Source organism: Chinchilla lanigera, unplaced genomic scaffold (assembly GCF_000276665.1).
Source record: "Chinchilla lanigera isolate Chin_1 unplaced genomic scaffold, ChiLan1.0 scaffold00018, whole genome shotgun sequence".
NCBI classification, from domain to species: domain Eukaryota; kingdom Metazoa; phylum Chordata; class Mammalia; order Rodentia; family Chinchillidae; genus Chinchilla; species Chinchilla lanigera.
In genome coordinates, this window is record NW_004955419.1 from 6,286,531 (window position 1) to 6,300,080 (window position 13,550).

General features: G+C 52.3%; 1 protein-coding gene across 6 annotated transcripts in view; it reads right to left on the reverse strand.

Annotated features, from left to right (window-relative positions):
• Dab2ip (DAB2 interacting protein) overlaps nucleotides 1-13,550 on the reverse strand; it is a 187,183-nt gene that overhangs the window by 57,094 nt on the left and 116,539 nt on the right. The window contains exon 1 of one of the 6 annotated variants that reach the window (XM_005382554.2): nucleotides 1,947-2,007. The exons of the other annotated variants lie outside the window; for them this stretch is intronic. The gene's annotated coding sequence lies outside the window, so the exon portion shown is untranslated. Of the gene's footprint in view, nucleotides 1-1,946; nucleotides 2,008-13,550 lie in introns of those variants that run through there. 6 annotated transcript variants of the gene reach the window in all.

Genomic DNA, 13,550 nt, shown 5'->3' on the forward strand with positions numbered 1-13,550 from the left:
GAACAAAAGGGCAGTGGTGAGGAATTCTGTAAATGTTGGCTACTGTCCTTCCCGTGACCCCTGAGCTCCTGCTGCCTTATTCCTCCTGGGCCTCAGTCAGGCCAGCTACTTTGCACACTCAGACAGGACACAGTCAGTGTGGAGACAGGAAGGGCTGGAAGACCGGCCAGCAGCCCCAGCCTCAGACACAGGGAAAAGGCTAGCATTCTGAGGCCACCCCCTAGGGTCCCCTCACCTCCTCTGTAGACCCTGGAGCTGACGGCTCCCCTCCCCAACCATCTGTGTGTCTACCCGCCCCACCAGTCAGTGGGTTCCCTGAGTTTCAATCACTTCTCTGGCTCTGGCCTCAAGGCTCTACATACAGCAGGGGTCCAATGCAAGTATCCTAGACAAACCTTCAGGGCAATCTGAAGGACCTGGTGCCAGAAGATCATTTAGGAAAAATTCAAGATCAGATTATGGAGAGAATGGTAGACAGAGTAAAGAGAGGAAATAAGGGAAAACTTATGCCTGCAGGCCTAAACAGGAAGCCGGCAGACAGGCTCTGGACACAGCAGTCTAAACAGGCTGAAGAATGCAGGACCCCTGTGGGACAGCCAGGGAGAGGGAGGAGGAGGCAGACAGAAGCAGGAGTCTGGCCATTCTCAAGAAGGCTCCCACCAGCACTTGAAGGAGCTACCTGCCTGGCCCAAGAGCAAATGTCCATGGCAGGGGGCACAGACACACAGCAGCACTCAGTCCCGTTCTGTAGTTACGCAGCCACACCTATGCTGAAGATCAGGATGTGTGTATCACAGGGAGTTGCTGGGGGTGGGGAGCTCTTAAATACTTAACCACTTCCCATTAAACTCTTGCCTGGCCAAAGCTTCTTGCCTGATATGACAATGCTGGGTAGGAGCACCTGACTAGGTGCAATGGACACAGTGGAAGTGCTCAGGGCAGGTGGCCTGCGAGCCTCAGCTTATCTGTCCCTCTAGGGCAGCACTGCACTCAGACCTGCCCAATCTTCAGTCACATAAGCATGTGTCCCTAACTGCACACAGGCCCCATCTCCCCCCACCTCCCTCTGCTCCAGACCACTGACATTCCTGATTCCTCCAATTACCAGCACCACACCAATGCCCCAGGGGGCTCCCTTTCCAAGTAGGCCTTGTCTCTCCCCTCTGGCCATCTGGGCTTTACCCAGTCTTTAGGATAAAGGACTCGAACTAAAAAGTATGGCTGTATTTGGTCAACATTCATGTTTTGTTTAGCCCACACAGCATTTGACATTTTTAAGTTTTGAATCAATTGCCAACATTTAAAGATGTGAAATTTTCAAATGTCACAAAAACAACTCTATAGTTTTGCTTCTCTCCTAAGCCCAAAGGCCTGTCACCAAAGGCCTAGTAGCTACACATCCCTGCTGGTACACCCTCTAGACTGCCACAGAGCTGTGAAGGGTCTCAGCACAGGCTCCTGTGCCAAGTGGGGATCGGCACAATTTGCAACACATTAAACTTCTCCCAGGGTCACACACAGCTCCTGGAACACAGCAGAGACCTGACTCGCTGATGTTTGTGGGGTAAAGAATAATAAATACACAACACTTCACCATATTCAGGATTTTATAACTGCTACACTACTTCCTTGCAAGACACCCCCACACACAGGGACAGAATGGTCCCCTTCACTCCTGGAGTCCCCCTCCCACACTTGCGCACTCCTACATGCAGATGGACACACAGGGTAGTAAGCCTTTGGGCTGTGTCCAGATCTCTCAAATCACTCATTATTTGATCTTTGCTTCAAAAGTTGAGCCCTTTAGTGCCCAGCCAAGGTAAAAGCAGTGATCCTGGCATCTCCACGCCTTTTAAAAGAGGTGGCAAGATTCCTGGCCAGCCCAGACAGTGCTCCCCAGGACTTCTGTTAAACTGAAAAGGAGAAATTCAGCAGCAAGAACTCACAAAGCCAAGGCTTCCTCAATGCCGCCTGCGGGAGGCCTGCCCCTCTTTGAAGCTGGTAACCAACTCTTCCCTCTTTCTTTCCAGTAAATGAAACCCCACAGGGTTTCCAAGGTCAGAGTGAATTGGCAGGAAGGGTTCTCTTTGTTCTCCTGCCTCTGACTTACCCCAAACACAGACAATTGTCCCTGACAACCAGGTGCTTACAGTGGCAGAGGAAGCCCCTGCTCCTGCTGGGTGGAGCCACTGGAGGACCTGCCAGGTGCTTCCTGTGGCCCCCCAGGAGCTCTGCTCCCTTGGATACAAAATCTCAGTTGGCCTGGCTTCCTTGCTTGCCTAGGAGCTCCATCTCAGAGAGCGGTGGAAAAGAAACAACTGCCAATCCCTGGGTCCAAAGCTGAGGCAGTGGGCAGGGCTCAAAGGATGGGCTAGGTGCCTTCGCTGGCTGGCTGGCTGGCTGGCTGGCTGGCTGAGGAGGCAACCTCAGGCTACTTGCCTCCTCTCTCTGAGCTTCAGTTTCCTCATTTGGAGAACAGGGAAATAAAAACCTGAGCTGAGACAATCAACCTTCTAATGGGACCCAGAGGAGCTTTGGGAATCATAAAGTGCCATGCCAAAGTTAATTATTTCAGCAGCTGGCACAGTGCACGGCATGCAGTAAGCGCTCAATGTATTGTTTGTGACACAAACATTTATTGGGCACCTGCACTGTGCCAAGCCGTGTGCTAGGTGCCAGAAACCAGGAGAGGGGATCTGGGCCAGGTCCATGGATGTCTGTCCTCCAAAGGGAAACAGAGACAACTATCATACCATAAGAACTGCAAGAAAATAGGGACCGGAATGCTGGGTGCCCAGAGAGGGCCTTGGGCACCCCAAGATGGGGGTGAGGGATGTGTGTCTTATATGCACCCTCATCCCTGGCTGCCTGGCCCTCTGGCCACTTCTCAACAGGCCTAGGGAAAGGGTGGCCAGGCCTGGTGAAGAACCTGCTTCACTAAGGTGTCCATGTGCCACGTGTATCCAGACACGTGCCAGGGACCTAACAATGCCATGGCTTCTATGGACACTCTCTTAGGTTCCCACACCTGGCCGGAGAATAGAATACTATGCCAGCTCCAGAGAGATGCCAACCCCTCCCAAATAGGCTGTGGCCACCAGCAGACTTGCGAGCTGCGCGACCCACGGTTCACCTCCTGACTCTTCCACTCCTAGCCTGTGAAACTTTGGTCAAGTCACCAAACCTCCCAGCACCTGCTTTTCCCAGCTGAGACAAGCTCACCTCCCAGGTTACTGTGAGTACTACAAGACAAAGCACCCGGCACGGAGGGAACCCCATCCTTGGGCCGCCTCGCCCAATCTAACACAGGGGCATATGCACACATGCCCCACCCAACCTCCCCCAGGCTTATTTCCTCTGCCTCTCTTGACCTGCTGCCCCTGCCCTGCAGAGCTACTTCACTCCTTCCCCATGCCCCATGCCCTTTCCTGCCTCCCCCAGCTCTCAAATCCCAAGTAGGCAGAAAGGGTCTAGTCCTCGGAGCACCAGGTACCCATTCACAGGGCTCCCTCTGCCTAAATTCCTTTTCTCCCCTCTGCCACCTGATGAATTCATCCTCTTTGAAGCCTTCCCTATCATCCTATCTTCTTGAAGCCCCCTATTCCTTGAGAGCTGGCTCAACTCCTGCCCACTCACAGCAGAGTGGTGCAGAGACAAGCAGGCGGGTCAAGTTTCCAACACCTGTGTGTCCTCTAGTATGTCCCTCCCTCCTCACTCCTGGCCTCAGCTTCCCCTCACTTCTCGTGCTTTCAGTCATGTGCTCCACTGTGGAGAAGGGGAGGCATACATAAGCTCAGGCAGAGGGCTCTCTGGATGGCTGGGAAGGAGCCAGACCTCAGGGAGGGGCAAGACAAGTACAGCTCAAGAGGCCCCCACCAGTGCCCCCAGGAACCCCCACTGTTATGAAAGAGGTGGGGAGAATTGACCCAATAATGATGCACAGAAAATAGGAAGCAAAATGAAGAGCTCAAGGTCGGCCTGAGACTGGTTGGGGGGCCGGGGGAGGCCTTCCAGCAGGAGAAGCTGGCACTGGAAGGATGCATAGGACCAAAGGTGGAAGAGCAAGGAGGTGTTCCAGACAGAGTGGCACAACACAGGGAAGCGCAAGCAAGGCATGCCTGCTATGTGCCAGGCTGTAAGCACTTGGCTGTAAGTCTGTAATTCTCTTCTCTTCCTCTTGACCACTCTGTGAGGAAGGAATTGCTATTATTCACACTTGCCCGTTAAGTAAGTGCCCCAAAGTCACCGTGTTGCTGAGTGATGGAGCTGAATTCAACACCAGGCCCTGGCTGACAGTGTCTGTGTGAGTGAACAGGAGGCCCAGGCACAGGGACTCAGGGGAGTGGGTGACAAAGCAAGGTCGAGAGTCTGCAGACTCCGGAGAGACTTGTTAAGACCTCAAAGTCGCAGTCAGCCTTGCTGTCTCTGCAGACTGATCCTGAAAGGTGCCACGCCCAGCCCAGCATGTAGGGGAGATGGTGGGGGGCTCTGCCTGTGCCTTCCCTCACCATCTGCCTGAAGCAGGCCAGCGAGGAGCACCTCGCAAGGAAGCCGGAAAGGCAGCCAGTCAGGAGCCGTGCCGTCAGCGGCCACAACACGGGCTGGTGCAGAGCTGTTGCCAGGGCGTCCAGAGAGTCTGCCTTTACAGGCAAAGTGATTCAGTGGGCTGCTCTCTCTGGGCCACCAGCACGACCATTCAAGGCCTCACACCACCTGCCGGACCCTTCCAAAACCTCAACACAAGATGCCAGGGGCCACACAGGGCCAGCAGCAGGGGAAGACCTAAGACAGAGGCAGAGGCACGCTGGAAACAGCCCCTTGTCCTGACACAGCCCACACAGGGACCCCTGGGGACTTGATTCTTCTGGGCCAGGATTCCAGGAACCTGGGCACATCTTGAAGGATGCCCACCCCCATGTGGTACCTGACCCTGGGGCTGCCTGGGGCAGCGGGAAGCCCAGGGACTGGTGGGGGGGACAGAAAAGGGGACCTGGAGCCACAAAGAGAACGGTAGGAGGAAAGGAGCTCCTGACTGGGCTCCCCACAGGATTACACAAGCTACTGGGATAACGGAGCGGGGAGAACAGCTGCCCTGGTAGAGGCTCGGAGCTTCAGGGCCCCGCACCTGGGGCACTGCCAGGAGTATACAGTCCGACTGAGACATGGGAAGGTGAACTCCAGGCAGTGTGAGAAACTTGTGCATGGCCAGAGAGAGTCCACCTGAGGGCAGACTCACAGCAACCCCCTCATCAGGAGCCTGTGTGCCAGGGGTTCGCTACAGGAGGCCCATGAAATTGTTTTTTGTAAAACTGCACCCAACAGGATGTAGTGCTTCCTCCCACATTTAGAAACGTATTTCCGAGAGTGCAATGATGGGCTTCACACTGGCTGAATAAAATGACCACCCGGGGCACTGCCAGCCTGTCTGCACCTGCCCTAATACTCAGGCAAGCTCAGCAGATGCTGCTCAGTATTCAGAATTCTGTTTGACCTGGCGTCCTGACACTTAGCTTCCACTGGCCCCCTCAGGGAGGAAGCTGGTAGTCCATCCCTGCCTCGAGTACACTGGCACACTAGGAGTGAACTATAGTGCAAGGGGCTTTCGGAGAGCTAGAGACAAAGGAGTGGGTTGTCCCACTTCTCAGAGGCGCCAGGTCTGTCTGTAAGGGTACACACTGCAAGGTGTACATGGCAGAATCTGCCTAAAACATCTTCACTGCAATACTCATCCGGTAAGTCACATGCAGGCAAGGGAATCTGAGTTCCCGCCAATGGCTAACCTTTAGAGGCTAGAAAGATTTAGTAAAGAAGAGTTAAGCGGCCACCTTGATTAGGAGTCATAGGCTACAGGACGACCAGTCACTATATGCGCTGCTCAGCAGCCCAGGAACAAGAGATGGGGAACAAGGTCCCAAGTGGGCACCATGGAACCAAGCTCCAAAGACAACCTACCGTCTGCCTGCAAACAACGGAGTATCCACACAAACACTGCCCAGGGTACCCAGTTGGGGCAGAAATTGAGGGACGGAAGGTTCTCAAATCCTCTCATGGACCAGGTGGAAAAGTGTGCGGGCTGAGGCTTGACATAGCACTTTTTGCTTAAGGTCTATCTAGGCTCAGGCTGCCTCAAGTCTGCCACCATGGAGGGTCAGGAACTGCCTACAAGGAGACTAAGGACTGGGTCCCCAGAGTCACTGCTACAGTGACCCTAAAATCTCACCATAAGGAGTCTGAGAGACAGGACTCGCTTGGCAGAGGCAGGCACGAGATCAGATGGCTGCCTTCTAGGCACCAGCCTGGGCTGCCACGAGAGTCTCCCTGGGACAGCACACTGGTGTAGGTTTGGATCCCCTCTACAGCTCAGGAGCAGTCCCAGACTTGCCTATAATCCCACAGGAAATGCCCTGCTGTTTATTTGAAGAACTAAACAAAATTCTTTTGGAAATGGCATTTGAGCAGGACAAAGAGCCCTGCCTGGGCTCTTCAACCAGCCCACGCGAGTACTTAGCTTCTAGCCAGGAAGGGCTGCAGTTTATACTTGGCAAAGGGCAGAGAACAGCCAATCAGATCTGAGTTGGGGCTGAAACTTAGCTTCCAGCCAGGAGCATCCCAGGCCAAGTTTCTGCCTCTTCTGGGGCTAAGCAGTTCACCTGCCTCTGCTCTACCAGTGTTCCAAAGGCACTCCTCAAGCTACAGGCAGACACTGGTACATCCAGCCCCATAGTTATTCTGTAGCCTGATAACCCACCACCCAAGGAGATCAAAGCACACCCACCTTCCCAACACCACCATTCTTCAGAGGCACGGCCCTTCCCAGGAAGGGAAGAGTCCAGAACTACTAGCTAGGGATTTCAATACTTGAATGGACCTCAGGATCACCTAGGGACTTATGAAGAGAGATTCCAGGACCAACCTTAGTCTTGTGAATCTGTCCCTCTCCAGGTGGGGCTCTGGAATCTTTTCACCAAGTTCCCATGGTCCTGTGACGCTTGGTTATAATCTTTTCACCAAGTTCCCATGGTCGTTGTGACGCCCCCCAATGTGTCCTTCCCAGTGCCCACAGGAAATGCATGGTGTCTCCCCATCTGCTGCTGTGACTTCTGAATCCCAGGCCAGTCCATGAGTCCTCACCATTCTCATCTGACCATACTGCTGAAAGCAACATCTGAAAGCAACCAGTAGGCCCCACTTGATGACAGTCTATCTGGGATTAATGTCAAGGAATATATCAACACGCTTCATGGGCTGAGGGCGACAGAACTACGTTATTTACAATACCTTTCCAAAGAGGAGTCATTAGTTGGCTTGGCATTTTGATAATCATAATATTATCCAAGTTATGCTGCCATTAAGAGGAGGCAAAGACCCAACAAGACGAAGAGGCCTGACTTTGGGGGTTTTGGGAGGCTGAAGTGTCTGTTTTCTGAAATGCTATATAGTCCGCTCACTCAGAAGATCATCAGGCAGACACCTGCAACCAGCTGCCTGCCTTGATACCAACTGGAGAGAGAGGGCAGCAGGTCAAATGGAGACTCTGCCATTTCGAGGCTATTAGACCTTGGACAAGTCCTTAAGCATGTTCAGTTTGTTTTCTTCACTTGTAAAACAAGGAGTATCATTTCCTAGGACTGCCTGTGGGTTAAAGTCACACAGGTAACTCTTTCAGCTCCTGACTGCCAGGCCCAAGGGTCTGCACTGCACAAGCTCTTGCACCTACCTGGAAGGTTCTTCCCTAAGTGTTCAGCTCACTGTTTCCTTCCTTGGGGTAGCCACCCCTACCACTCCACCAGATTAAGCCCGGTGGGTCTGAACTTTCACTGCTACCAGGACTTGCACTTCAGTTGCAATTACACATTCACCTGTGGCACAATTTCTTCTCTCCTCTACTAAGGAAGGGGCCGGGGATTTTGCTCACCATGATATCCCCTAGCCTACCACCATGCCTGGTGAGTTATGGGCTCTAACAGTGCCCCTCTCCTGAAACCAGGCCACCGGCGCTCCTGTCCTAACACTGGCTCCTCACTTGACCACTCAGGAACTCCTGATTCCATCACCTACAACAGTAAAATGAGTGCGCTGCCCTAACAGGGCTCTCTTAGACCTGTTGAAGCCTTGTAGCCCTATAGCTGCCTGTCTCCTACTGCCTGGGACTTACCCTTGTGGCTCTCCAGATTTCTCATAGTAACACCTTCTCAGAGTTTTGTAAGCAAACCAAAGTCATTTGCCAACTATTTTCTCCCATTAATCTCACAATGCCTTTGCTATTTTCCCTCTATAATGACTCATTTAGCAGTAGCACAGTAATTAGGCAGACCACAGAATATTGATTTTCTAAGTGGGAGAAATGTCGACATAAACATCATTTCATGTCTGTCCTGGGCCAAGTCTTGCTACATGATGGGGTGGACCCTGGGTGGTTGGATCTGTCATCAGGGTTCTGTGGTCTCAAAAGAAAGCTTGAAAGCATGGTATGTGTGGCTATGTGATGAAAGGTTGATATGATAAGATTATCATATGACATACACAATCCATGCACACCTCAGAACCCCAGGCGATAGGTAAGCACCACAAACAGGCAGGTTCAGAGGTCAGGTGACCTGTTTCAGATCATATAGGAAGTGGGTGAGTCAAGTCCAGACTTAAATCCATTTCAACAGAGCAGAATTCCCCTCATCAAGGATACCCTGTGCAGTTTGCTCTATATGGGACCAGGATGAAGTGTCATTTGGCCAGTGTAGTCCCTTTTATAGTATATGATACAATGGGACCCATGGAGATGCTCAAGAAATAAATCAGCTGGCCCCACTCCCAAAATCACACCTCAGTGCCACCTCTCAGCCTTGGAGAGAACAGGTTTATCACTCCCTAGGCTTGGCCTTGGTTCTCATAAAGGCTTAGAGAAAGACAAGCCAGCTGAGGTCCCCATCCTCCTCCCCTCTGCCCTGTGCACCACAATCACCAGCCCAAGCCAAGTGCCTACCTAGCTCCTGGGACACTTCAGACATCCCCACTCTTATTAAAAGAGAGGGAAGGAAAAGGAAAAGGGTGAAAGTCAGGTTTGATGAGTGGGACATCTGGCAGTTTTGTGCCCTTATCTGTATATGGCTCCAAAGCTAGCACCATAGCAGGGAAATGATTAAACAGGGCTTTCACTTACCTCTTACTCCCAGACACTCCAAGCAAATGGATAAGGGAGGTCCCCACAGCCTCACCCCAGCCAGCAAACTGACCTCTATCCAGGGAGCAAATGGTTTCTCGGTGACCACGGGGAAAAAAGCTGAGGTGCCAGCTAGCAGACATGAGTTGAAATGCCCATTCTATGTGACTTTGGGTGAGGTAATGAGCCTCTCTGGGCCTTTGTTAGCTCAGCTATAAAATGCTCTCCATGGCCCTCGACGGTGTGAAGGCCAATGATAAACTGCCAGACCAGTGTGGGCTAGGGAAGCTCAACAAGGGGGAACAAGTCCAAGAGAAGCAACTGTCCAGCAACAGGATGGCCTGCTCCAGGTATAGAGAGGCCCCATCACAAGCTATGTGCAGACAGACTCTGAATAATTACTGTGGGTCAGAAATAGAGCATCCTCCATTCCCTCTTGTAGATTCTGATGCACACTGGCACAATCAAGCAAGGAGTAATGCATTGAAGGAGTAATGCATTGAAGTAAGGAGTAATGCATTGAAGCAACTTACTTCCTTTGGTTCAATGGATGCTGCCTTGACCTATTTGGGTGAGAGAATTCCCTCATCCCAAGTATTAACGTGTGCAAAAATGTGGTGTTTCCATGGAACCCAGCTGGAGAAATATTCCTACGGGTGCTTTGGACAATGAGTGGGAGAGGTAGGGAAGAGAGGAAAGACTTTCAAGAGCACCCAGGGCTTAAAGAAACTACAAGTCTTCCTCCAATGTCAATGATATGTTAGGGTCATGACAGGAGGAAAACCAGGTACCAGAGGGCATGGCAACTTCGATGAAATACCATAAAAAGGAGCTTGGAAATCTCAAACAGGAATCCCTTCCAGGTTACCCTTGATCTTGATATTCCCAGAAACCCAGAGGGCCTGGGTGGGAAGAAAGGGCCCAAGTAGATACACCTCCCTGTCCCTTACTCTTTCCTGAAAACTCAGCTTTATTCCTCCTACCTTCTGGGGATGAACTGTGCCCTTCAAGCTGCCAGAAGGCTGTTCCCACCACAGCTGACCACACTTCAGTTTGTAGGACCACAGAAAGCAGGGAGAATCCCAACTAAGGATCCCATTTGTGGATCCTGGGAAGAAGGAGCACGACTACCCCCCTGGTCCATTAGGATACTACTGGGGCTGCATGGACACCACACCCATACACCCCTTGCAACATACTGCCCTCTCCTCTGGGTGGCGGGGTATGCCTGGAAAAGCTGAGGAGTGCGGGGACATTGGCTCCCCTGGAAGAGCATCAGCAAACCCAACCATAGCAGATCCATCCATAATGGCGCAGACTTTGCTCCCAGCAAGGACAGAGCTTTATTAATTATTCAGAGGACGGTGCAATTATGCAAATCTGTGGGCAGCCTCTGCCCGACTACTGTCTTCTACAGAGGGAGTCTAAGGGGGATGGGAGGCCCAAGCTGCTGGGTACAAGGAAACCACTCAGCCTGTAAAAGGGACAATTAACCCACCATACCCTGGCTCAGGCCAGTTCCTGGCAGATTACCTCCCCGCTGAAGGCTCTGACCAGTACCAGAGAAATGATTCTGAGGACATGGACTCCTTTTGCCAAAAATACACCCCTGACTACTTGAGCCAACAATGCCATTATTCAAGGTTTACTCCTGTAGGTCCGGAAGGCAGGGAATGATTCCAAAGCTCCCTCTTAAACAACATGCTTCTGCGAAGAGGAACACCTCAACTTAATGTTTACCAAATGATGTTCTCCAGAACACTCCTGCTCCACAGATATCAACAGCTGCTCCTGGGGTGGGAGGGACAGGAAGCCCTAGATTAAACAAAGCAAAACTGGTTTCTTTACTGCAGGACCTTCCAGAGCCTTTAATCTCCTGGCGTGAGGATGCAAAATATATTTGAGCACACCACCCCTTTGAAGTACGACATTTAGTCTCACCAACAGGAACCTCTGGAACTGATTTTGAGAACCACTAGATACACTGCTTCCTTGGCCTGTCTGGACTATGGACTTCCCTCTTCCCTAGCACATGGCAGAACAGCAGGCCCTGGCACTGCCACTCCCCTAACCCAGAAAACCACATCAGTATTCTGAGCTGAGAAGCGGGTGCTGTGGAAGGCCAACTACCCAGCACTGTCTCTTCTCAACTCCTGACCCCTCACCCAGCATCAAGCATCCAAAGCAGCCATTGTTCATCAACTCAGTCAAAAAGAAAGGAGACGTGAGAACCCATAACCCTAGAAGAGCCCATAGGAAAGACTCGAGAGCAAGTGAGAAGCCCCAAACAGAAGGAACAGCCACTGGGCTGGCCTCTGCCATCACATCCTGGGGTCCCCAGCTACTGTGCGTCCACCTCCACCGTCACTCTACCACCTCAGGACTTTGGCACCACAATACCTGGTGGCCTGGGGGTACTCTTCCAAACCCTTCGGGGGCTGCTATGTTCTCTCATGTGGGGGACAGTGAAACACTCTGGAGAGACACAGGTGCAAATCCTGTCTCTATCACCCACCTACCTACCAACTCAGGGTGACTCTTACCTTTCAGGACCTCAGTGTGTTCATCTGTACAATAGGCAGAGGGCAGCATAGGCCTAGGAATCAGACTGCTGGAGTATGAATCCTAGCTCTGACCACACCAGTACGCATGGCATGCACTGTCCTGGGGGTAAAGTGTCTTCACCTCAGCAGGGCGTTGAAGACAGGGCTGGGCCCACAGGATATGCTCAGCCATGTTAGCTACTAGAGACAGACCTGCTTGGATCCAAAGAGATCCATGGTGAGGCTAATCCCAGATAAGCAATTTTACCCTCTGAGGCCAGTCCCCTCACCTGTAAACTACTGCAAAGGATCAGAGATGATCTGTGTACAGCACAGACTGCCTGGCACACAGGTGCTTGGCAAACAGTAGCCGCAGAACAGAGCATGTGAGCAGAGAACGCGTGAAGGAGTAGCTGAGGGAAGGGGCTTTATGAAGAAAACCAGCCAGCCTGGGTTCTGACCCCAGCTCTGCTCCATAGGAGCTGTAGGCCAGGGTAAGGTGCTTAGTCTCTCTGGGACTACCTCCCTTCTCTGTAAAGTACGGTAGCAACAGCACCTGCCCTCCACAGTGCCGCTGTGAGGACAAAGTGAGGAAATGCACACGAAGCACAGAGCCTGGCCCATCCTCAGGGGCCACTCAGGGCCGTGGGTGGTGCCATCGTGGCACCAAGAGAAGCCCGCCAGAAAGGCAACGAGAGAAAAGACATCTGCGTCCTGCCCCACTACAATGGCTCCATTCTACAACACCTCCGGGGGCTTCATGACCTGAATGCAGTGAACCAAAGCCCAGGAGAGACTTCGCACACTGCCCTGTGCCAGCCTGGCCTCCCTGCAGGAATTCAGGGCCTAAGACATCAGTCTGCACTTTTCCTTCTTGAGACAGGAACTCTGAGTGTCAGAGGAAAACAGATGGTGGAGCCGAGTCCTGGATGAGCTCTGGCAGATCCACTTCCCAACACCTGGCAGTATGGCGGGTGGGTTGATAGATAGTCATGGGTTCAAATTCCAGTCCCCTCCACCCCTATCCTCAGCCTACAATGCTAGCAGGTGCCTGGCCTCACTGGGAGTACAGTACATCCCATCAGGCCTGGCCTCACCACAGAGAGCTACTCTTGTCCCCCACCTGGCTATGCTGAAAGATGTCCCCTACCAGCTGGGGGCCAAAGGCCCCTGGTCTAGCCCTGCAACACTGACTGATCCTGTTTTAGGGGCTCTGAGTCAATGGACTAGGTCTTGTATCACATTACTGATACATGCTTGGCCCTGGGTAAATGACCTCACTTTTCCGACCCTCAGTTTCCCCACCCATAACCAGGGAGTCAGCAAGAAGAGTGGGCCTTAATCACACAAGTGCGCTAAGTGCTGGAACTGGACTTAGGAGGCAAGTTCCCAGCCCAGGTCTGCCCCACACTCACATTCAGATAAGCGTCTCAATGCCCTGCCCGCTCCAAGCACCCTCAGAAAACCTAAGGCACTGATGTGAAGGAGCTTATCAAACGGGAGCCATCGGTAAGCACGAGAGAGGGCTGCTGCTACTTGGAGGTGGAGAAGAAAGGTTTATTTCAAATGTTACCTTAACCTTAAAAATAAAGGGTGTCTCAACTTTAAAAGTAAAGGGCGGCAGCTGGGGATTTAGCTCAGCGGCACAGCACCTGCCTGGCAAGCACAAGGTAGTGAGTTCCATTCCAGGAACCGGAAAAAAACAAACAAACAAAAAAAGTAAAGGGCAGCTGGGCACGGTGGTGCACGGCTGTAATCTCAGCACTCAGGCGGCTGAGGCAGGAGGATCATCGTGAGTTGAGACCAGCCTGGGCTACAAAGTGAGCTCAAGGCCAGCCTGACCTGCATAG